The 23822-nt window shown below is 35.3% G+C and overlaps 1 pseudogene across 1 annotated transcript in view; it reads left to right on the forward strand.

Annotated features, from left to right (window-relative positions):
- Nucleotides 1–23822, forward strand: part of LOC310891618 (adhesion G-protein coupled receptor V1-like) — a 74517-nt pseudogene that overhangs the window by 1567 nt on the left and 49128 nt on the right. Inside the window, exons 2-13 of the transcript in view lie at nt 11–160; nt 1255–1350; nt 2487–2591; nt 4006–4119; nt 7008–7573; nt 8779–9049; nt 9848–10177; nt 13280–13456; nt 13936–14159; nt 21393–21425; nt 23176–23302; nt 23391–23576. The product of the transcript in view is annotated as an adhesion G-protein coupled receptor V1-like (transcript). The remainder of the gene's footprint in view (nt 1–10; nt 161–1254; nt 1351–2486; nt 2592–4005; nt 4120–7007; nt 7574–8778; nt 9050–9847; nt 10178–13279; nt 13457–13935; nt 14160–21392; nt 21426–23175; nt 23303–23390; nt 23577–23822) is intronic.

Here is a 23822-nt window from a genome sequence, read left to right on the forward strand (position 1 = left end):
TTTATTGTAGCTTTATGGAGAAGATACAGGAGACTTTTTTGACACATATGCAGCTGCATTTATACCTGATACAGAAACAAACCGAACAGTGTATATATCTGTCTGTGATGACGATCTTCCGGAGGCTGATGAGACATTCACATTTTACTTGACATTACCAGTAAGTCTAAGTTTTTCAATTTATCCGTTTGCCCAGAAAATGCTATGTAATCTGACAGAAATGAATGGTATTCTGTAGAACTCTGTGCAGTCATGCTTGTGGGTCTGAGTCTTAATAGGTAAGAACTAAAATTTGGAGACTAGCCAGGATGGTTCTTATTGCTCCTTTTAAGAAAGTTTTGTTGTTCCTGTGGGTGTCTATGTGACATTGCTGTGCAGTATAGACATAGTCTGAAACTTCAGCAAACGCTGCATTCAGTTGTTGGTATTTGAAGGTGTTGTGCTGGAGTGCCAAGGAATTAGACTGTGAAGGGTCAGCCTTTCCTGTTTTCCTACACACTGCACCTACAAGAAAGGGTGGAAGTAGCAAAAAAAGCAGGATGATTTCCAGTCCTGCAGAGGGTAAACAAGACTTCCCTTTGAACAACCAAACATTTTTAAAAAACATATTGATAAATCTGTGCATATGGTTCTATCTCACGTGAGTCATTCTATGAGGAGCCTGCATTCCTTTTTTTTTTTTTCTTTCTTTTTTTTTTTTTTAAGGTAGCAGTTCATGACTAAGCTTGAAATCAGTTCTGTAAAGAAAAATTTTATGCTTTTAATACATTTTGGGAAATGTTGGCAGTGAATGTAGAAGTCTATATTTTTCCTTCTTCTTTTGACATGTAAATGTAGTAGCTCATTTTTACAACACTGTAAATAATAAGTTTCCTTTAGTTGATAACTCACTTCACATAATAGCTTCAAAGTTTCAGTTTTATACAAGTGTTAGGAAAAAAAAGAATAATTTTTGAGTTCTTGGCAGACCTACATGCTTCAAACCTAGTTCCCTATTCCTAGTAGATTGCCAAACTGTAAGTAATCATTCGAAAGGTTTGTTTCATTCACTTTGCTGTTGACCATATAGAATATACTTCCTAAATGAGGAAGAATTATTTTGGTGCATTCTGTTGCTTTAAATAATTTTTACTGTAATATTTAATAAAAAGATGTACAATTTTCAGAGAATAATATTTAAAACAGTAAAATCAAGATGCTTTTATTTTTGCCTATATTTACCATATTTAATATCTTATTTTTTGTTAATTTTAGAAACCGTCTGCAAAGATAAAGCTTGGCTCACCCAAGTCTGTCACTGTAACAGTCTTATCAAATGACAATGCCTTTGGAATAATTTCTTTTAACATGGTATGGCTTTTTATATGGTATATATGAAAATTTTATAAAGCATAAAGGTGAAATTTTCAAAGATGCTGGTTAGTTATTCAACTGAATCCCTCGAAAACTGATTCTGAGTTACATCTTTTAAACCGTCTCTAGAGGTAATTCATACATATGTATGTAATTCATGCATATATACAGCTTTAATACTACTGTATGCTTTTAGGTATTGAGAAATAGCCTGAGAGCCTCGCACTTGGATGGATATCAGTGTTGCTCATCTTAAAGATAAAACTTACTTAAAGTTGTTCAGTATCACTGTCCCTCATCTATAAGTCAAGATCTAAATATAGTAGGGAAGAAACTGAGGAATAATACCCTAGGAAAGTTAAAGGTAAAAATGTGATTTGAAAATCTTGAGAATATATACATTTTACCATCAGTAGTGAGCCTTATTATACTTGACTGACAAGCTGAGGGAACATTGTCATAATATATGCATTTTATAACACCCTCTGGGATAAGATGCTGTTGTTACTCCAGCAGATGATATTTGCAATAATACAGAGGTTGTATTAGTAGAACGAGTAGCTATGCCTTATTGACAGCATTCTGACAATATAATTTTGTATAGGACTTCTCTGAAAAAACATAAGAACATAAGAAAATGTTAGAGCCACAGTACTAAGCCAAGCTGCTTCTGGGATTTGTGGATATCTTCAAAATCTGTTACCTACAATAGCCTAAAAAAGTGACCAGTGACCTAAATGATTGTCCTGAGTACATTTATAGCTAGCTATCTAATAAACGACTTCATGATGGTGAAAACCTATTTTTAATGGGTGTAGGAGCTCCTAAAAATACCAGTGATGATATGTCAGTGCTTTGTGTATGTTGACTATGTTCATTTACAGAAACAAACAAACAACAACAACAACAAAAACACACAAATTGCATTACGTGATACATTTTTATCTGAAATCTTTTAAGGTTTTCATTAGCTGAACTAATTGGTTGCTAGGAAATGTATGCCATCAGTGGACTGGTTTGCGGATTGGATTAACTTGTCTGTGGGAGTTTGATATTTCTATGGTAACAGTTTCTTCATTCTGCTGTGATATTTGATCTGTGTCTGATTGTCTGTTCCTTTTCTTCCTCATTAGTCTGCCTTAATCACAGTGAATGAGCCCAGGGGCAGAAATGAATTTGTGCCGCTCACTCTAATTAGAGAGAGGGGAACCTATGGGACGGTCGTCATAACTTTTGAGGTGAGTTTATCCAAAAGACTTCATACAGTAGTCTGTTGGATTAAACTGAGAGGCTGTAATCATAATTTATTGAAGTGTTTGCAAAAGGGGAAGAAGGACAAAATACCTACATCTACATTAGGTAGATCTGTTTCATAAAAGGGATTCATATTAACCGTCATATAGAAAATACTGTAATTATCTGACTGTTTAATTGACTGTTTAACGTTAAGAGGTACTAGAGAAAACCGAGTATATTCTGTCATTTAGAAAGGTACGTGAGGCAACATCAGTATGTATTACTAGAAAATAATGCATATTAAGTATGTAAGAAGTGTCTTATCTAAGTTTTTTTAATTTTTTTAAAAAATATTTATTTTACATACAAATATTCAAGTGAGTCTTTAATGATTATCCCAACTTTGAACTGTGAGTGCTCAGGATTTGGTGAATTTCTGTATCTATAATCATCTGTATCTTGATCTCTATCTTGAATCCCCTGCAAATGAAGCTTTTGAAATAATTAATCATGTTGAATACTTATCCTGTTATTTACATATGTGATTTGAATGTGATACAATTACTGACTTCATTGCTTTCTTTTTCTTATCTAGCTCAGACTCTATTATTTACTTTAAAATTATATATAAAATCTTTCATATAGATATTTCTGTACTAGTTGCCTGGTCCTATAGGGTAAGGCTTTAATCTAGACCTCAAAGCTTTAGTCTAGACCTGTCAAAACCAGAAAAGCTTTGCACTGGATTTTATTAATACTAAATATAGCATGAATAGTTAAAGTACTGAATATGATTCTCTGTGCAATTTTTTGCAAATATGTTTGTTTTAAGGTACAGTAAATCTTACTCTCTGGACAATTACTTAGGTCTGTCTCACATCATTATATATGTATGTTGAAAAATAATTTACAAAATGTTCTAAAACCAAAAAATCCCATATGACCTTTAAGAGGCTTTGTAGTATTTTGAGTTTGACTGTTAAATTTAGTATCTTTAATATCACAAGTTAAGATAGAAGGGACACAAAACCAGTAAGTACTATTACTTTGTCTTGGAATTTATTATGAAATACTATTGATTCAAACTGAATTTGCATGAATATCCTTTCTGTAATATGAAAGAGTCAGTTATGCATCAGAATATACTAAAGAGTCCCCATAGGCCTATATGGAAGTAGTTTTCTTCCTCTTATTCTGGAAATACGGGATTTCTTCAGAGTGGTTGTTCTGACTTACACTGTCTGCCAGAAAAGAGCAGATTTTCACAACTGAATGTTCATGTAAGTTGTAAGTTGGAGATGGCTGAACAGATAGTCATTTGTTATGCAAGTCACACTGCATATTGGTTATTGTACTTGCACTGGATTTGTATTCCTGCTTTATAGACTTCTCATCAGACAAATCAATTCTTTGCAGATAAAAGATGGTCCAAACCCAGCTGAAGAAGACCTAAGTCCAGCTAAGGGAAATATTACATTCACACCTGGGAGATCAAAGCTGATTTATAATTTAACAGTGCTTGATGATCAGGTAGGAACAAGCTGACTTCATCTTAGGCTTTGATACGTAGAAGGTTAACTGAAGTTCTGGAAAGACTTAGAGTAATAAGTTACAAAAAGGCTTGGCTTAAATAAGGTTAAAAGCAGTTCTATTTGATGAAGTGATGTTAAATTTTGGCTCTCTGGTCTATTATTTTTACTCTTTCCAAGCTCCCTCTTTAATTCTCATCAGTGAATAGTTTTAGTTTATGTGCATATCCTGGCTGAGCAGACATGTTATCTTTGTCACTAAAGAAAGAATATTACACATTGAAGATTCACAGGGAAAAGGCAGATTCAAAAATATTTTTTGTCGTTGTTTGTTTGTGGTTTTTTTTTTTCAAATATGTTTCAGGGTAGAAACATATTTGAAAAAATCCTAAAAATAGATGAGATTCCTGAAACAAACATGCAGTCTTGTGGAAAGCATGAATACTAGGTGATAATTAACATTTTTCTGTTTTCAGATTGGCCAATTGAAAAAAAAAAACAACACACACACAAAAAAACCAAACCAAAACAAAAAAAAACCACAACATAACTCATAGGTTGTGAGGCTTTCTTTTTATCTCAGAGTAAACAAAACATTCTTCTAATTTGCAACTTGTGATTTTCCTTTTTTCTTACCTGCACTTTTCTTTTGTGTTTTTCTTTTCCTTTATAATAAGCTTAAGAGGGAAAACTGAGACATCAAAATAAGTATATATGATGCAAAACAACTTAGTAAGAAATTCATAAGAAAACAATAATGGTGAAAGGTGTGTGTCTCAGAAGTGAGCACAGAACTGTAAAGCAGCTTGTTTCCTTTTTACTCTTAGTTATAAAAAATGTCCTTCCACATTTCTACTGATACTCTAGTGTTAAGAGGCTGTGCCAACCTGGGGTGCTGAAGTGTAGAAACATCTCTTTCCAATTCAATGTAATATTTCAGTGACTTACACACAGAAATAAATTATTAGGGTCTTTTCTCTTGGGAGGATGTGATTTTATTTATTTTTATTCTGAGAAATGCTCTCAAACTTCTGTTTCTAAAAGTTTGATCTGTATTTGGTGTGTCTAGTCAACGTCTTTCCACTCTTTGAAAGTCTTTCACAAGTGTATGTGAAAGATGAATTTTGCACAAAAACCTTTATTGATGATGATGATGATAGAGTTCACAAGAATCCAGTAACACTACTGTCAGAACTTAATTTGAGCTTTTAGGATCTGAGTTAGGGAAACCAATGAAACAAGTATTTTTCTGAATTGTGCAGCCTTACAGAAGGTAGGGGACTGCAGTTCTGATTTCCACAGCTCTGCATTTATAGTACTTTTCCTGTGCAGGTTTCCTTTTTAAGTATAATTGCAACTTTAAGAGAAAATTAAAGAGGCAAGGCAGCACTGGAAATCATTTATACTATTATATTCGAAGTTTGACTCATGTATTTATTGGTCAATCATGATGTAATTGAAAGCTCCACAATGCCTTATTTATGTAGGATACTAAGATTTTATCTGCAACTAAAATGGCATGTACGTTCTGACTGTCAAATGCGTATTTTTGTACTGCAAGACAGTATATGAACTAGTGAACTAAAACAAGCGTAAGTTAACATCAATTTTAATAAGATAAAATAGGAAATAGTAGTGTAGGAGAGAGGTGACAGAGAGCTTGCAAATCTCACGCTGGAAAAAAAAACAAACAACCTGCATCAGTCAATAATATTATGCAAGTTTAAGTGCCACAAGTCAAACAAGGGACAAAATTGGCCTCAGCTACAAAGACAGCGGCGTGCATACCCTTTGTGCCCTGAAACAGGATCTAAGGGTGGCCAATTAACAAATGTGTAAAAAGAGAAGAAATATTGGACCACAAGGAATTCTGAACTTTTTTTGCTCAGTAAACAGAACTACATGGAAAGGATTCATCAGCCCTATAACAAAGCAATGCCATTAGTAACACATAAGCAATTTTGTTGTGGAATTTATCTCAGAAGCAAATAATACTGTTTTTTCTGAGAGTCCACAACAAGAATGAGATGTGAGGATCTTATGTAATATTTAAATATTTCCTTCTAATCTCTCTGTATTAATAAAATAATGATATTTTCCAGTTAAACAGACTTAGCCTATCAAGACTGGGGAATAAAATGTAATAATATAAAGTAAAAAATATTAAATTCTGCAATTCAAGGCTTATAAACCCTTCTTTTTTGTCTGCTGCATCAGTTATTAGAGACTAAAGAGCTAAAACTAAAGTGCAGTTCTAAACAAACCACATGTAGAAATGCCAAAGTCTAATTAATAGATAAGCATCAGCAAGCACATTCTCAGAGCTGTGACTGAAGCTGTGCTGGGAATGTGAGTCTGTCTGAAAGTAGGAACTGTTCTTTTTCCCGTTGAATAGGAACAAAAGGGCCAAGGTAGGTTGTGTTCATATGTTGTTCCTCTGTTCTTTCAGGCATGCATAGATGTAAAATGGTGTTAACATCAGCAAATAAAGATGTCAGACTAAATAACTGTCAGGAACACTTGTGTCCAAGCAGAGCAACTTCCACAAGTTGAGTTTGGATCTCCTCACACTCTCTAGTTGGAAAGAGAGAGCTTCATCTGATTCTTGCCTAGTTTTTGTTTGCCCTTTTTTTTTTTTTGTCTTTTCCCACTTTTTCATATTTCCATAGCATAGAAGTATGTCTTAGAAAATGGAAACATTCAATTTTGAGAAGGGATTTTCAAAGTTGCAAGCGAGTTTCTTTTTGCCTGTTTATTTTAATGTGAAAAGGGTTGTAATGTTTGTATTATTTCCCTTTATTGCTAAATATACATAACATATTTCTAAGTAAGTGTTCTGCATATATTTGAAATGGGACTTACACCCTGTTGCTACTATTATTTTTCCAGATACCTGAAAATGATGAATTGTTTGTTGTTCATCTCAGGAGTGTGGAGGGAGGGGCTGAAATCAACACCACAAGGAATTCTGTTCAGATTAATATTAAGAAAAATGACAGCCCTGTGCGATTTGCTCAGAGCACTTACATGGTGCCTGAGGAAGTCGAAATGCTCACAATTCAAGTGATTCGTGGTAAGGATGACAGTGGAAAATTAATTGGACCTGATGAATGTGAAGTCTCCGTCAGTTACACCATCATAACTGGGAATTCAACAGCACATGCGCAGCTCAATTTAGACTTCCTAGATCTTCAGCCAAATACAACTATTGTCTTCACACCTCTAGTTCATGAAGTATATATGAAATTCAAGATCCTTGATGATGCCATACCAGAAATTGCTGAGACCTTCCAAATTATGCTCCTTAAGGACACGTTACAGGGAGATGCTGTTTTGGTTAATCCATCTGTTGTTCACGTCACCATCCAACCAAATGATAAACCCTATGGAGTGCTTTCAATCAACAGTATCCTGTTTACTCAAACTGTTATCATTGATGAAGACCAAATTTCAAGGTACTACAGATCTTCAAACAGTATCTCGTCATGTTAAGGGATTTGTTTGGCACTGTAAAGCATCCTTAGGATTTCACTAACAGTAATTATAAAATCAGTAGTGAAAAATTAATATAGAAATCACCTACTGTGTAATTATTATAAACGATATAGAATTTTCAAGGGAGAAAATGTCTAATTATGCAGAAGTATTTTAATATTTATGAACTATATATGAGAACTGTAAATATTTAATGACATTATCAAAATACTGAAAAACCCTTAATCTAAAAGATGGATCAGTGAAGTTGTGATGCGGCCACACACCCATTCATACAAGTGGAAAATATATTTCAGGCTTCCTTTCCCAGTAAATCTTTGTCTATACTGTATTTAAAGTCAGTCTCTGGTTAAAAAATGGTGGTGAGTGTCTTCTGTGAAGTACTGAATACCCATAGACTTCCAAAAAAGTTAAATACATGTAATTTTACAGATAAATTAAAAACAAATCTCCACACAAATCTTTACAAGCAGAACTAATATCTATACAATATTGCCAGTTTTAGTAAAAATGTCCACTGCTAGCTAGTGATGGTGGTTCATCCCCAGAGAAAGAGGTAATGTATCAACCTATGATTTTATGAACAATTTCTAGTATGTAGAGCCCAGCACTTCAATATTCACTTTTTTTTTTTTTCTTTCTTATACACAGATACAGGAAACGTGACATTTCCATAATCACAAATATTGATAAATTATATTTCAGTGCATAGGCAAATAGTTGAGTCACTTTATTTTAAATAAAATCATTATTTAAACACTCATGCCTGACAATTGTATTTTGATATAGTCCATAAAACAGTGTAGAAATTTAGTTGAGAAAAAGTTTTCTGAAATTTAACATCTTTCCTGAGAAAAAATATAAACATGCCAACTTTCCTCTTCTCAGTATCTTTCTTACTGTAAACAAAATAAATTTTAACTAATGTCTTTAGATATATTACTCATGTCTTTATGTATATTATCTCATGAATAAGCAACCTGAGAAAAGTCTACTTCTGTGGTATGATTTCACAAATTTTAAGTCCTGACTCAAATGTCAGTAGCAGCAGTTAATATCGATTCCACTGAAGTCAGTATAAATCTGCCAGGGAACAGATAGCTAAGTAAACCGATATTAATTATAATTGCATGTTACAGATTTTTATTTTCATTCAAAACCACAGGTTTGAAGGGATCACGATCGTAAGAAATGGTGGAACACATGGAAATGTTTCTGTGACCTGGGTCATAACTCGAAATAGCAGTGATCTGTCACCTGTGACTGCAGACCTTGTTCCAGAGACCGGGGAGATACATTTTGATCAAGGACAGATGCTGGTCACACTTTCACTGACCATTATTGATGATAACATACCAGAAGAAGCAGAGCCCTATCTTCTGAAGCTCTTAGCTCATACAATACAGGGAGGCGCAGAAGTCAGCGAACCATCTGAGGTAAGTTTGATTTCAGAACTTGTTTTGAGGAGGTGATAGATAATAATTAGGGAGTAGGATTAGGATTAGGATCCACCAGTTTTGGTGGATTGGCTAAATTGAAGTAGTTGTGCTTGAGTTTAAGTGAAGCAAGCTGATGTATTCTCAGTATAAAGAGCCACATCCAAAGTCTTTGGCTTAACATATTTTATAAGGCCAGACCTATTTAATGCAGTAGCATTTAGCTTAGAATATTCCCATCATAAATATCATTGCATAACTGCTATCTTGATTGGTTGCTTGCTAAGAGAAGGTTGAGCATTTATTTTCACTTGCTTATTTGCTGTAGGTACTGGAATGTTTTACACAGAGTAACAGCTTCAAGAGGATGGCTTAGTGATTAAGACTAACCTCTGAACTTTTAAATAAGGGGTAATTAGCATTACTGACAATTCTGTGACTCAGGTCCCTACTTTGCTTTTTGAACATATGATTGGAATGAATTTGGTGAATTAAATGATTTTTTCACAGTCTGAAATATATTCAAATTATTCACTTTGGCTGCTGAACCAAAAATCAGTTATTCAAAGCTCATTCTGACATAGATGAGGCATAGCAGGAAAGTTGCTGCTATCAGTGGTGTGCTGCTTGTGCACAAGCAACACTTTGGGGCTGTCAATCTGATTTCTTTCTTGAGTGCCAATTCACTAACGATAAAAATGTATGATGACAGTCAGGACATACTTTCATGAAAACGTGAAAACTGTGGTGTATATTAATTGTAGCATTGAGTAAGTGATGCTGTTTTCTGTTTTGCAGCTTTTGTTTTACATTCAGGACAGCGATGATGTTTATGGCGTAATAAAGTTTTATCCTTTGGAGAATCAGAAGATTGAAAGTAATCCAACAGGACGCTTTTTATCCTTGAGTTTTGTAAGGGAGAAAGGAACAGTTGGAAATGTGCAGTTAGTTTATACTGCACTGTATATTCCAGCTGGAGCTCTGGATCCTGAGAGAGCAAAAGATGGCATTCTAAATATGTCTAGAAACAGCATCCTCCTGTTTCCAGAAGGAAAAACACATCATACTTTGAGTATACCAATAAGAAAAGATGCATTTCTTCAAAATGGTGCTCATTTCCTCATACAGGTATCTCAGCTGTTTTTTTTTTGTTTTTGTTTTTTAGCTTATTTAATATGAGGAATATGATTCAATAATTGATCCTTCCCCTTGACTGTAATTTAAATGACCATTCCTGTAAAAAAAAAAAAAGTGCTTAGCTCTGAAGCAAAGATTTTCTTATTTAAAAAGACATCTTTCATAACTATGCTATAAAGTTTTCTATCCCTAATCATTAGTAATTAAACAAATTTTAAAACTAAAGAGGATTCAGGTACTAATCATGGAATTTATCAAAATGAGATCAGCGTTGTCTGTTGCTTGCCCCTTGAAGCATGTTTCTGCTTGGCCTCTGACTTGGAACGTGAAAAAAATAAGGTTCTTAAAATTAAATTACTGAAGCAGGAAAAATTTCAGAAATGACATGCAAGTAAATGTATCTTGGGCTTGATACAGGTCCTTCTCCAGCAGGTCATCCCCCAGCCTGTACTGATACTTGCGGTTGTTCCTTCCCAAATGCAGGACTCTACACTTGCTCTTGTTAAACCTCATCTGGTTTCTTCCTGCCCAACTCTCCAGCCTGACCAGGTCCCTTCCAACCCCTACAATTCTGTGATACTGTGATCTTTGCTCTTCCAGCTGAACTATTCTAAATTAAAAAGGGTCAAATATACATTATATATTATATGTATATTATATTGCATTTATATATAAATTTGTTAGGAGAACTTACTTTTTTTTTTCCCTGTATAGTTTTCTTCACTTTTTTCTTTCCTTTTTTTTTTCTATCTCAATTTGTAAAAGATAACTTTTATCATCGTTGAAGGTGTTGATGTTATATCCATGAATTTCAAATTTGCCAGGTTTTATATTTTCCTTATAGTCTACCAAAGACGTTGTAATCACTTCTAAGACCTTTGAAAGATTTCCTCCCTCCACATCCTTCTCCCTACATTCTCTTACAGGAGGAATAATGAGAACAAAAAGTTTTGCCAGAATTATATTGTTTATCTAATATGCAATTTTATTTATTTATTTATTTATGGCATTCACAGTTAGGTTAGGAATTGCCTTCTGAAATACTAGAACACGTTAGTATGTTTTATGATTGCAAGAGGTTTGAGAGATCCACAAAATTCTTAAATGTCTAATTCCATGTATTCAATGTTTTTTTTTTTTTTTTTTTTTTTGTCCTTTGACTGTAGTCAAGACACACATCTGATAAATATTTCAGAATGTTCAGTCATTCCAAGCACTTTGCCTGGATTTTCAAACTGTAGATTCCAATCTGTTTTTTTTTTTTTCTGTACTTTCTCCATGAACTATAAATAAAATCTTTGTTTGAAGAAATTAAATCAGAGGAGCTTTCCAGCTCAAATAATTAATTTAGAAACTCATAGAGAAGGAAAACACCACTATTTATCACTGTGACAATCCTTCTGCATCGTGAATAAATGATAATCTCAGTGAACATGTTTAGAATGAGTTGTACTTAGGCAAAATAAAGAATTGACTCAGGAATCAGCAGAGAAGCAAATGAAACTGTAGGATGAATAAAGGTACAGGAGATAATGTTAATGTGAGATATATTCCTTAGTGACACCTTCAATTAAATAACGTGCTGTAATCAGAGATGCGGTTTTTGGTATAGCTAGGAAGATTAACTCTGAAAATTAAGCTCATAAACTAATTGTTATTGTTCAAATAACTATATATTTTTTTCTCTTTGTACTGGTTTCCTTTAAAAGGTACTAAAGGAAACATTGCAGAAAGAGTAAAATCTCTGTTCTTTATTGATTATTACTTTATTCCAAAGGTACCATACAGGATCCAAATACAGCATACACTTTAAATAGAGCAAATTGTTTTGGCTGTGTAGTATTTCAGAAAGTTTACTGAGCTAATAACCGCACAATGGTGCACTTTCATCCTGTTAATTGCAGAATCGGGGCCTATGCTAGGAGAAAGCTCAGAAAAGAGGAGAAACAAACAGTGCCATCATCTGTTCTTCAGACTTTTGATAACAAGTTGGAATGGTTGAGAATCAGTTACTAAATACAGTATTTGTAAAACATTTCCATCTATCATCAGATAAATGTTCATGCATATTTCTGGGTGTTACTCAAGCAGTTGTGGAACAAAATATGATACAGCCCACATATTTATAGAGTTTGGTTTCAAGAACTGTAAGACTTTAAAAATCATCTTTTGAAATGGTGAACCATGATTACTATATGAATTTAAGAAAGGCCACTATTTTATCCCCAAAAAATAAAGCTTTACTCTATGATAACACCTGATAACTCCAAGAAAAAATGTCAGTGGGAGTTTATGCCCCAGTGAAATGTTCACAGAAATATATGCAAATCTGTTATGGAAACATTTATTGTAATGATGCATGTAGACAGAATCACATGGAATAAATAATATTTAAAGGAAATAATTAAACAGGCAAGTTCTGCTTTCCTTGGTGTGTCACTACTGGTGCTGGGCTTAGCGAGTGATGCTTCCCTTTTAAAGAAAAGGATGAAAAAAAATCTATTTCCTCTTAGTATCTATAATCTATCAGAAATGCAGTGACAAGTAAAATACAGTTTTGAAATACTGTACTGAATTTAAATTCTTAATGTGGCTCTGGTAGTTCTTAGATAGAGAATTCCTTAAAATTTTGTGGAGAGGAAAGAAAAGTGGATTATTATTTGGCTGTTTGATCAAGGGCTGTAAATTATTATGACTTCAGTGATTTCCCTAGATTTTTATCAATGCAAGCCACAAAAAATGATGTTAGACAATTGCCTATGCTGCTCATCAATGACTGTTGTTAATAGCTCTAGTAATGTATCAGCTGATCTGGAACAGAGTCTCTCTCTCTGGCTTGATCTGTGTTTAATTACATACACTAACATGATTTGTCTGGGAGGTGTACCATTCTGCTGACAGCTCAACAATATCCACTTAATTTCTTTGACATGTCTACTTACAAATTTTTATAACAGCAGTGCTATCAGTAGGAAGAATTTGCTCTGGAGATGTATACTTCCTTTATATGAAAATTACTCTGAAATGTCAGAACTGTTCTGACTTGGTGCTGAGGCTTCTTATTTCTCACTTTTCTTTTACTTTTTCCTACAGCTGGAAGGAGTTGAACTGGTGAATAGAATTCCTCTAGTCCCATCTGTGAGTCCTAGATTAGGCGAAATTCGAAATATTTCTTTGAGGATTACTCCAGATATTGCAAATGGAGAAATAGGCTTTATTAGCAATCTACCGATTATTCTTTCTGAACCAGAAGATTCCCCTGCTACGCTGGTAAGTAAGCCTTTTTATATTGTCTTTTGCTATGGAAAACTTATTTGGAGAAGGTGGAGTTTGCTGTATTCAGTGTAGCATTTGACAATTAATGTGAGGAAAAGCCTTCCTGTAAGTTCTGTCTTATCCTAAATATTCTCTTCTTTAAAAAAAAAAAAAATGCTCTGAAATAATCTGTTACTGATTTCCAGAGAACTGAGATTGGTCTTTGCTTTCTGTGTAAGTATCTAAAACCAGTTAGCCCTTGATGCTCACACAGAGCAAAAGATACTGCAGTTAGTCTCTCTCACCAATTGCGAGCATAGTCATGTAAAGTAGGACTGAGACAAATCCTGAATAAGATAGATCATTTCCCATTCTCAAATTAGAACTGGCCAAACTTTTGTTTTTATTATTATTTATTCAAATAGTAATTTGCAAGGGAGTAATCGGTTTTGCATCTACTTTTGCAAGTCACAACAAATTAATGTGTTTCACAGGTTTCCATTGCATTGCATCGAGATGGGACTGATGGTCAAGCAACTGTGTTCTGGAGTTTGAAACCCTCTGGTCCCAATCAAAAGGCGGTAACACAGGATGATATAAGTCCTTTTAACGGCTCCGTGGTTTTCTTATCTGGACAAAGTGATACCACAATTAACATCACCATTAAAGCTGATGATGTACCTGAAATGAACGAAACTGTGTTATTAACTTTGGACAGGTATTGTACCCTATTCTCTATTCATATGTATCAGCTGCAGTACTCAATTTATGCATAACAGATTAGCACAGTGTTAATTACATGGTATTGCTTGCATTGTGTTGATATGTGTCTGAAGAAATAGTGGGCCCTTGTTTCAGACTGTGTATGGGTTCTTTGACTGGAGATCAATGTAAGAAACCATTTTGCATTTATTATCTAATGACTTAACTGTTTATATTTTCATGAAAATTCTGTATGCTATTTAGAAAGTTCTTTCAGTTTTGATCTTTTTTATAGCTCTTGGTTTTAACACTTTTTTTTTTTCGGAAAAATAATATTTAGTAAGATAATGGGAAAAACTAAAGTGAGAACTAAAAAGCAATGCAGAACTTTTTCTGTCAGAAAAAAACATTTATAACTTGGGTGTCACTGTAGAATTAGACTTGCAGTTTATTTGTTTGATCTGCATGTTCAATATTCCTTGATAATTAGATACTTCTGTCAGCTCATAGCCCCCAGAATATCCCAGTGTGACTATTATTGCAGTCTTCTGCTAATGAGAATGCAGTGGGGTTTCTGAAGCACAGTGTTCTGGTCTCCCTTCTCATCTAGTGGAGGATTTTAGGATAACAGGCTGTAAGGGCCCTCAGGTGATACTATTATCTGCATGTGAACACTGTTCAGAAAACTTAAATTAGTTTATAATCAGGAGTCTTTTCCCTCTTTGAGTTACTAACAAGAGTGTCTTGGCTATATCGTCTGTCCTGCTTCCCACAGCTCAGTTACATAAGTAAATACAGAAATACCACCACACGTGCTCTTGTATTACCTCCTATTTGTCTAAGGTACATTTTCCACTTTTACTGAAAACATACTACAGTGGTCTGCCAGCACCAGCTTCCACACTGAACATCTACTACTTACATAGTCCTTACCTTATGCAGAAGAAGTATTTTTATTCTGTACAGGAAGCGTAGGCTAGCTCTTAGATATCCACAACAGATATCCACAGTGATTCCACATTAGCAAACAATAGGCAAGAAGCTCCTCACGCTGTTGTTGATCACTAGAAGATCCCATTTCAGAAAACATGGTTTTCGAACATCTTTATGGCACACAGGGAAGATGTTATTCCTTTGCGGGATTGGCTTGCTTGATTAAAAGGTGGCTGGTTAATGCATGTAGTTCAGAACTAGTTATTTTATTCTACCTTGGCTACTCATTACATTAAAAAGGCAATCCTTTTCAGAATAAAAACAGAGACTATTGCAAGCAGTTCTCCGCTTTCTTTCTGTGGGAGAAACTGGTTTGTCTCAAGGAATTTTTTTAGAGTCTCTGGCACAAAGGGGGAAACTAGGATTAGAAATGATGGTTCAAGTTTTGAGTGTAAGGTGGCCAAGAATGCAGAGTGGTATTGAGGTAAACAAGTAAGTAGATAGAAGTAAGCAGCATGAAAGGGTAACTTTTTTGATTCACGTGTGTGAAAGTACAGTTTTCTGCCATTTATCCTGAGTTACAACTGTAGGCTATACCTTGAAAATGGTGGCTGCAACAGGGATTGAACTGGCAGCTGAACAAATACAACCAGTGTTCTGCTTTTGCTGTGTATGGTGCAAGCCGTAGGCTCTGTTGATCATGAAGTGGATGGTGAAAAGTGTGCCAACAGTAAGCAGCTTTCCCACACTTGGCAGGGTCAGAGAGTGAACCGAGGAACAGGTGGTCTGTCCTGGAAAAAGAAGTAAGCAAGGAGGAGATAGAATCTGAACTTTTCTCTAGACCTTGGTAGCATCCCTCACTTCAACTAATTAGCAGAAGCCAAGAATGAAATGACTGCAGAGATCATCCTTTCAGTACTAGACATGACTCTTCAAATTAGGGTTGAAGGATACTGGCAGGGTTACGTGTACGCCCGTGCTATTGCTTTCAGCCTGGTTGGTATTTTGTGGACAAATAGAAGATTTCAGTTTCCGAGGCTGGCAGCCAGCACCTCACAGCAGTAGTGAATGAGCATGAAAACAAAGATGCACTGTGCTGTAGATGTGCTTGTACTGTTCCGTAAATTGTAGCATAAGTCAGCGAGAAAAGAAAGCATGTAAGAACTTTAATGAAACTACAGACATAGACATATGTTCATAAGCATTCAATGTATTGCAATTATTAATAGCACGGGTAAAATAATCAAAATAATTAGTTCTAACAAGGATGTATTATTTACGGCTTAGTGGTATTGTCAAGGCAGTTCAATTTTAAATAAGCTTTAAGTGCATCCATAACTATATTTTTTCCAAGCCATTAAAAACAATGTTATCCTTTCTTGCTTTATGCTCTCTATACTTAGACCACAGATATTAAAACTAGCTCTGAATTTTGTCCACAAACTGGAGGAAAATGTATAACATGAAAAATATGATTCCAAAGAACACAGATGAGTAATGATGAGTAATGAAGGAGCAAGAGAGTCTTGTATCTGCTGAAGCTTCTCTATATTTTCTTTTTTTAGGAGCAGATTCAGGTTGAATGCCTGCCCTATCTGAATAGGCCTGAATTGAGACCAAGCATAAATAAAACCAGATGTCTGTAGTGAAATCTATGTGAGAAAGGAAAGACCTTGGTCTTCTTGATGAATGTAGGTGGAACAGGCCATGGAAATTGTGTGTGTGCTTTGTGAGAGCATATATGCATACTAGGGCTGTTCATTTTACCTGGTAAGCACAAACAGAAATCAGTTTTTTTAAAATCTGATTGCTGTTTTTTTCCTTCTACACAACGTAATCTCTCACTGGCAGTTATCAGCCCCCCAGTTAAGGTGCAGACAGCTATCAGTTTGGCACCTGGCACAACCAGAGGGCCAGAACCTGCAGGGTATGTGGGCTGGGGACGTGGCCTGTGTTTGTGCTCATGAGTGAGTGGTGGTGAGACTGAGAACTTGGAGACTTTGGGATCTGGGGATAAATCACTTTTATTTTGTGGAAGTGATAATCAACAAACAGACAACTGTTTAGGCAGTCCTTATGCTCCAGCATTTTTTGAGTCTTAACTCATGGAAGTTAGGATGCCAGAACAGATCCATATGCATATGTTACGACATAAATCTCATTTACTATATATAATAAACTGAAGCAACGTTATTTGAAGATTTTTATTGTTCTAGTGATTTCTGTGATGGGATACAGATTTCCATAGGCTGACATTCTGTCATCAGTTTATGTGGAAAATGATTAGACCTATGAGTTATGAAGTAATTTTTTGAAAATTACAAAGTGTAAAATACAGACTTGACTATTTCACTGTGAAATATCTGGCAGTTTTTAAACATTTTTGGGTTTTAGAGGTTGCTACATGTCAAAAAGTTAGAAAAGCATAGGAGGGCCATTTAAATCACTGTGTAGTGTTGATGGACAGGGCTTAAGGGTTTATGTGTTGTGGGTTACTCACTGCCATACTGCTTAATGGAGCTAGGATTTTCTCCTTACTTGGTAATTCCCTTTGGTTAGTGTCTGTTTCAAAACCATATCTATCTTACTTATGTAAATTTTCATAGAATCACAGAATAGCTTGGGTTGGAAGGGACCTTAAAGATCATCAGTTTCCAACCCCAGTGCCATGGGCAGGGATGCCACCCATTAGATCAGGTCGGCCCACAGCCTAGTCCAACCTGGCCTTGAAAACCTCCAGGGATGCCTCAAGGGTTTGATCAGACTGCGTTTTAACGGGGAAAAAGTCATTTGAAAATAGTAGAATGTTGAAATGAGTGCGCTGGACACCTACTGCTTGTTTTCATTACTTCTCAAAATAACAACATATCTCTCCTGCTATGACTCAGAAAAATTAAAATAGCCTCAAAAATCAAATAAATGATGGATTAAACCTGGAGAGAAGGTGTTTCCTCTGATGAGAGGCACTATGGAAAGTCTAATGTGGCAAATCCTACTTTAATGCAGTTCTTTAGAGCTAGAGCCTGCCTCTAATTAAATCAGTAGATAATCCTGAAAAAATTGAAGAGGGGGTGAACACTGAATGCAAGCAAATTGAGTAATGTTCCACAAGCAATTTCACTTCCCCCTTTTTGAGATACCCTGATAGAAAAGAAAGTCTTTTAGAGAAGTGTGGTTTAATAATGACAGCCATGTAGATTCACAGTGGAAATTAAGTTTCTCATGTGTCTTTCAGAACACTCAGGTTCTGCAGAAATTCCAGATTTTGTCAAAAGTTATTAACTTCAAAGCTATTTTTCATTTATTTATTTAATTATTTTGTGGTTCTAGTTAGTTCTTAACATTGAAATTCTCATGGTACCTTAAACTTAGTCAAAACTCTAATTTCTCCTATTTTCTTGTACTGCATGTTTAAAAAAGTGTAAGAAACATTTTGAAGCTCCTGTCAGTTGTCCTAATTCATCTGTAGTTCTTGCTACATAATAATTATGATTTTTTTTACTGAAAGAATTTCCCTAATGATCAGTCATTTCACATTAGTCTTGTTGTATAAGAAATGCTTTACACACTTTGAGGTTGTATTTCTTTTGGCAGCATCATAAGCATTGCCAGGGTTTACTGTCTGTGACGATATGAAACTTCATGTCCATACATAGCCATTTTACAGGAAAAAATAAGCTGAGGATAAAAACAGGGAAGTGGCTTTCCCAGTGATTGGTATCACCTTATTCCTGGTCAAGAGTTCTTTTCACTAGCTGGAGGAGCTGCTGGCCACGGTTAAGCCACCATGTCAAAGCAGCTGTTTTAACTTTTATTGCTGCTTCTGAATAGCCCTCTTTGTCCTGTTTCCATACTGCTGTCAGAGGAACACCTAAAGAGCTGGTTTCACATACCACGAGGAGTGAAACGGGACTGAACTGGACCCGTGTAGTGTCAGGCAGTCTGGGAGCATCTCCTCCGTGGTGTAAGGGTGGTATATGAACGCCCCTCTGTTCTTCGAGGTTGGAAGTGCACGTGGCAGGGGATGGGGCTGGTGTCCTGGCAGCTCTCTGGTGGCACGGACCCTGTGTCCAGCCCCGTAGCTCCTCCGGGTCGATCTGAGCTGGCTGCTGGAAGTATTATGCAGCTATTTGCTGAACGCTTCACCTTGCCTGGTTTAGCCCTGTATGGACTTAGGTTTAGCACATGAAGAGTACACTGAACCGAAAAGCAAGCATTTGGATTAAAAGGATAAAAGTTTGCAGGATGTGAGTATGATAATTGCATTACAATGTAATTGTTCAAAACAATAGAATTGGGATTTTTTTTTTTTTATTATTCCTAGAAAAAAGTAAACCTGTGAGAATACTTTACAACAAACATTTTGGATTTAAATTTAAAATGTACTTTCCTAATTTATCTTTGTTCTCTTAATTCTTCTTTTTTTTTTCAATACTATTTTTTAAAAATTTCTTGTTAGGGATATGCATTCTATGTTATGAAAAGTTACATGTATATGCCTTAGAGTATAGATATAAAGAATACTACTGAGTGCACCATTCTTCGAATCACAGAATGGCTCAGGTTGGAAGGGACCTTAAAGATCATCCACTTCCAACCCCTCTGCCATGGGCAGGGATGGCACCTACTAGATCAGGTTGGCCACAGCCTCATCCAACCTGGTCTTGAATACCTCCAGGGATGGGGCAGCCACAGCTTCGTTCATTCATTGTTTGCTTAACAGCATCTTGGAGCTGGAAACCTAAACCTAGCTGCTTCTATTAAGTTTCTGCATAGGATGTTTTATGACTTTTTGGAGAAGTAACTAACATTACTGTGCCAGGGCAGTGATAGCGGTCTGACCACTCATGATATCAGCCAGAGAAAAAAAATGACCAGATAATAAATAAATAAACAAACAAACAAACAAATAAGTAAATAAATAAAAGGATCCAGGTGTTCAAGATGGGGTTTGTATGGAGAAACCACCTGAACAATGTTCTTTTTTACCAGTTGATGGACTGAATTTTACTGGTTGCTTCCTGACCTGAAAGCTGTCTAGGTTTAATACATATCAAAAGCTCACTTGATATAGTGATTCATTTTTATTTTCTGTTGTAAATTATTTTACTAACAGCTTAGCGATATAATTAAATTTTAGCATTACCAACTCTGGAATCTTCTCCTTGATCTTTTCATTGTGTTAATATTTTGCTGTTTTTTGAATGCTTTTGCATGTTTCTGAGGGAAGGGAGAATGTCTCAATATATACCTAGCTTCAGTGAATATCAATAACAAATTTCAATTAATTCAGACTTCCTATTCGAAAGAACGTCTGTGAATGTATTTACTTCTCAGAATTTAGAGTGAACTCTTGTCTGTATTGAATTCCAAATTTAAATTATTTTTGAGATTAGTGGAGCCCAATTATCACCTTACAAACACTGTTTTAATCTGTTTTTGGTGCTTTGATAGACGATACAGTTTTTGTATTTAATGTATTTTTGATTAAGAAAGCCAAAATACATGATTACTATTGCAGAATAATGCTGCCCTTTTGACTGACTTCATGTGGCAGTTTTGTTATAAATGCTTGGTTGAAACTTGATTTAATTTTTTAACCTTTTGATTAGCAAATACCTTTTCCTTTCCCCTTTTTCTTTTCTTTTTTTTGTCCCTTTATTTCCTTGTCCCCTCTTTTTCCCCTTTTTCTCCTTCTGCTTCTCTTTCTTATATTTGTATTTATGTTATACATGTATATATACTACTTTGGTAATCTGATTAACTAAAAAATTGTTGTAAATGAGGTTTGCTGTGATTTTGTGCCTAATTACTTTTCCTTGTGTACCCATCAGTACTCTTTCTGTGCTTATCTGTTTTTATCATTACTTTGTCAGACTGATGAAACACCATATCACAGAGGCACGTAGATGTATTTCCCTAATAAAGGGTTATAATCGTGGATGGCTGCTGCAGTTGTGATCACGCAGTCAGTAATCAAGCTCTTTGAGGAGGGCTTGGTAGGGAACACCTTGAGTGGCTCTTGACATGCTGAATTGGTCATGGGGTCACTCCTCCTAAGTGGGAACTGCCCACTTGCTGGCCTTTGTCAACAGGAAAATGCCAAGCAAGCAGGGTTCCCATAAAAAGAACATTATAAACTTTTGGAAAGTAAAAAGAAAGCCTTCTTTTTTTTCTTTTTCTTTTTTTTTTTTTTGTCCCTTTTGTTAGTTTTTTGTTCTTTTATAAGATGGGTAGTATTGAAATTTTAGTAAGTGGCACTTTCATTACTTTCTACATCCTCTTTTTTTTTTTTTTTTTTCCTCTGTGTTGACAGGGTAGAGACAGAAAGGTTTGTCGTGTTCTTTGGGTAAGTGCGGTGAACTGTTTTCTGTCCTCAGTGAATCAATGCTTTGTTTTAGAAGTGGTTGGTTTGGACAGAAACTGTCTTTATCATTTCTTTCCCCCCCAAGAATCACGTCTCTGCATCTCTTCAGACAACGCATGCTTCCCCTTTGGTGTTTCGTTTGATGGCATGGGGTTCTTGCTTGAAGGCATTTCTTTATGTAGGATCTGTGAATGATGAAAGTTATGAATGCATGGCTCAGTGTTTGATATTTGAGTGTTTCATGGAATAATGAATTAATTGTTTTAAACTGCTACAAATACAGTTTGCCCCAACTAAATGGCTGAACTGATTAGAGTTACAGAGTAATTTTCTCTAGTCAAAGACAAGGAAAGTTATCTTGATTTAGACTAACATGCATATAATTTATATAACACAGGTTATTTTTTCTACCGACTTTTTTTTTTTTTAAACATGTAACAAACATGAGCACGTTACTCTATTAAATAGGTATTACCTATTTTGCATCCTGTACCCTGTCCTGTAGACTGTGCTACAACAATGCTAAGTTGTTTTTGTGTGTGTAGGTTCCAGTTACTTAAAACGTGCTTCTGGACACAGTTCTGGGCCTGATTTCAAAAACTGGATATAATAGATCACATTTCTTCATGAAATAGTGTTTGATAAAGTCTAGGTTGTAGCACAGTGAAAGCACAAAAATATGTACAGTATGCAGGACCACGATTTCATTGAAAAATACAATACTGACAGGAAACGTGAAAGATGCAAAGGAATCTAAGTACCTAAAACTACATGTAATAAATCATATGCAGACCATCAATCTGAAGGTGTATTCTTGATGCATCCTGCAATAGTGCTTCTCTGGAATTTTTAATATAAGAAATTTAAAATGATGAAAATTACTGCTTCTGAGGAAAGGCAAGCAAGTAATATGCAAGGTTCATTACTGTTATCAGATACTGCCCATTCCTGTCACAGAGTACGATCAAGATGGGTGTAGGAGAAGCCCAGAGAGAGAAATCCTTTACTGAGAGGAATCTGAAGTATGCGTATTTGGTCAACGTACTTCATTCTTGCACCATTCAGCATGTGCTTTAAAGGAGTAATGAGAAAGGGGAATGAGTCTGAGCTACTGAGAGCAGGTCCAACATTTTGTAGAGTCAGACAGGGATCCTACAGGTAGTCTCCACATCTACAGAAGGCAGGCTAACACAGAGCTGAGGATGAAATCCATGGTATCGAGGGTCAAATTTCTGCCTCTTTATGTCAGTAGTAAACTTTGACAAACAAAGCAATAATGGAAATTTATGCTTTTCAGTGTAATCTCAGCATAGGTGATTTTGGAATTTCCTTTATACCTTGATCCAAGTACAAAGTAGTTCTGAATTTAACTAACTTTTTTTTTTTTTTTTTCCTGGCACTATTCTGTTTCTTTTCCTGTGTGTTGTGTGCATGTGTTATCAAAAACAGACAAACAAACAACAGAGTTACTAGCTATAAAAAGCTAATCAGAAACAAACAAACAAAAAGTTACTTCAGAGGCAATTATTTATTTTATTTATTTATTTATTTATTTTTTACGAATGGATAAAACATTCTGATGTTGTATCATTCTTAACTTGTTTTAATCCTTGTAGGTAACTGTTGGCTTTCATAATTTATTCATAAAATTTGTCAATATCCTGATCTCCTCTGTATGGATTTGCTAAACAGAGTTGCAAGTTGAAAAAAACCTCTTACCTTCCTTTCTCAGGGTCAGTGTGGAAAATCAGATACTGAAATACGGGTTTACTACTTGTGAAATTACAATTTTGGAAAACGATGATCCTGGAGGAGTGTTCGAATTTTCTTCCTCTTCCAGAGGTCCCTACAGCATCAAGGTAGCTATCCGAGTAACGTCACTTAAACATTACAGACGACTTAGTTCTAACAGAGTGCTAGAAAAAGATTAATTTTATTTTTTTGCAGGAAGGGGAGTCTGTTGAGCTGCAGATTGTTCGCACTAGAGGAAGCCTCATCAGACAGTTTCTGCGCTACACTGTAGAACCAAGAGATAATAATGAGTTTTATGGAAGCACAGGAATTCTGGAGTTTAAGCCTGGTGAAAGAGAGATCATAATTACTCTACTGACAAGGATGGATGGGATTCCAGAGGTAAGAATTAATATTTTTCTCTCTTTAAATTGCATTCACATACATATTTGTTTGTCACTTACTAAAATATAGATGGTTTCACCTGTAAATACCAGCAATTTTTCTGTAACATTTGAAGGCTTTCTTTTTCTTAAGTGTGAGAAATAGATAGAGGAGGAGTGACTGAAAGGCCTATAAGATAGTCAAGCACCATATGAAAGCACTTTATATCAATACAAATCAGGTCTTGTCAGTCTTGCCTGAATA

The sequence above is a fragment of the Anser anser genome, assembly GCF_964211835.1.
Source record: "Anser anser genome assembly, contig: HAP1_SCAFFOLD_198, whole genome shotgun sequence".
Lineage (NCBI taxonomy): Eukaryota > Metazoa > Chordata > Aves > Anseriformes > Anatidae > Anser > Anser anser.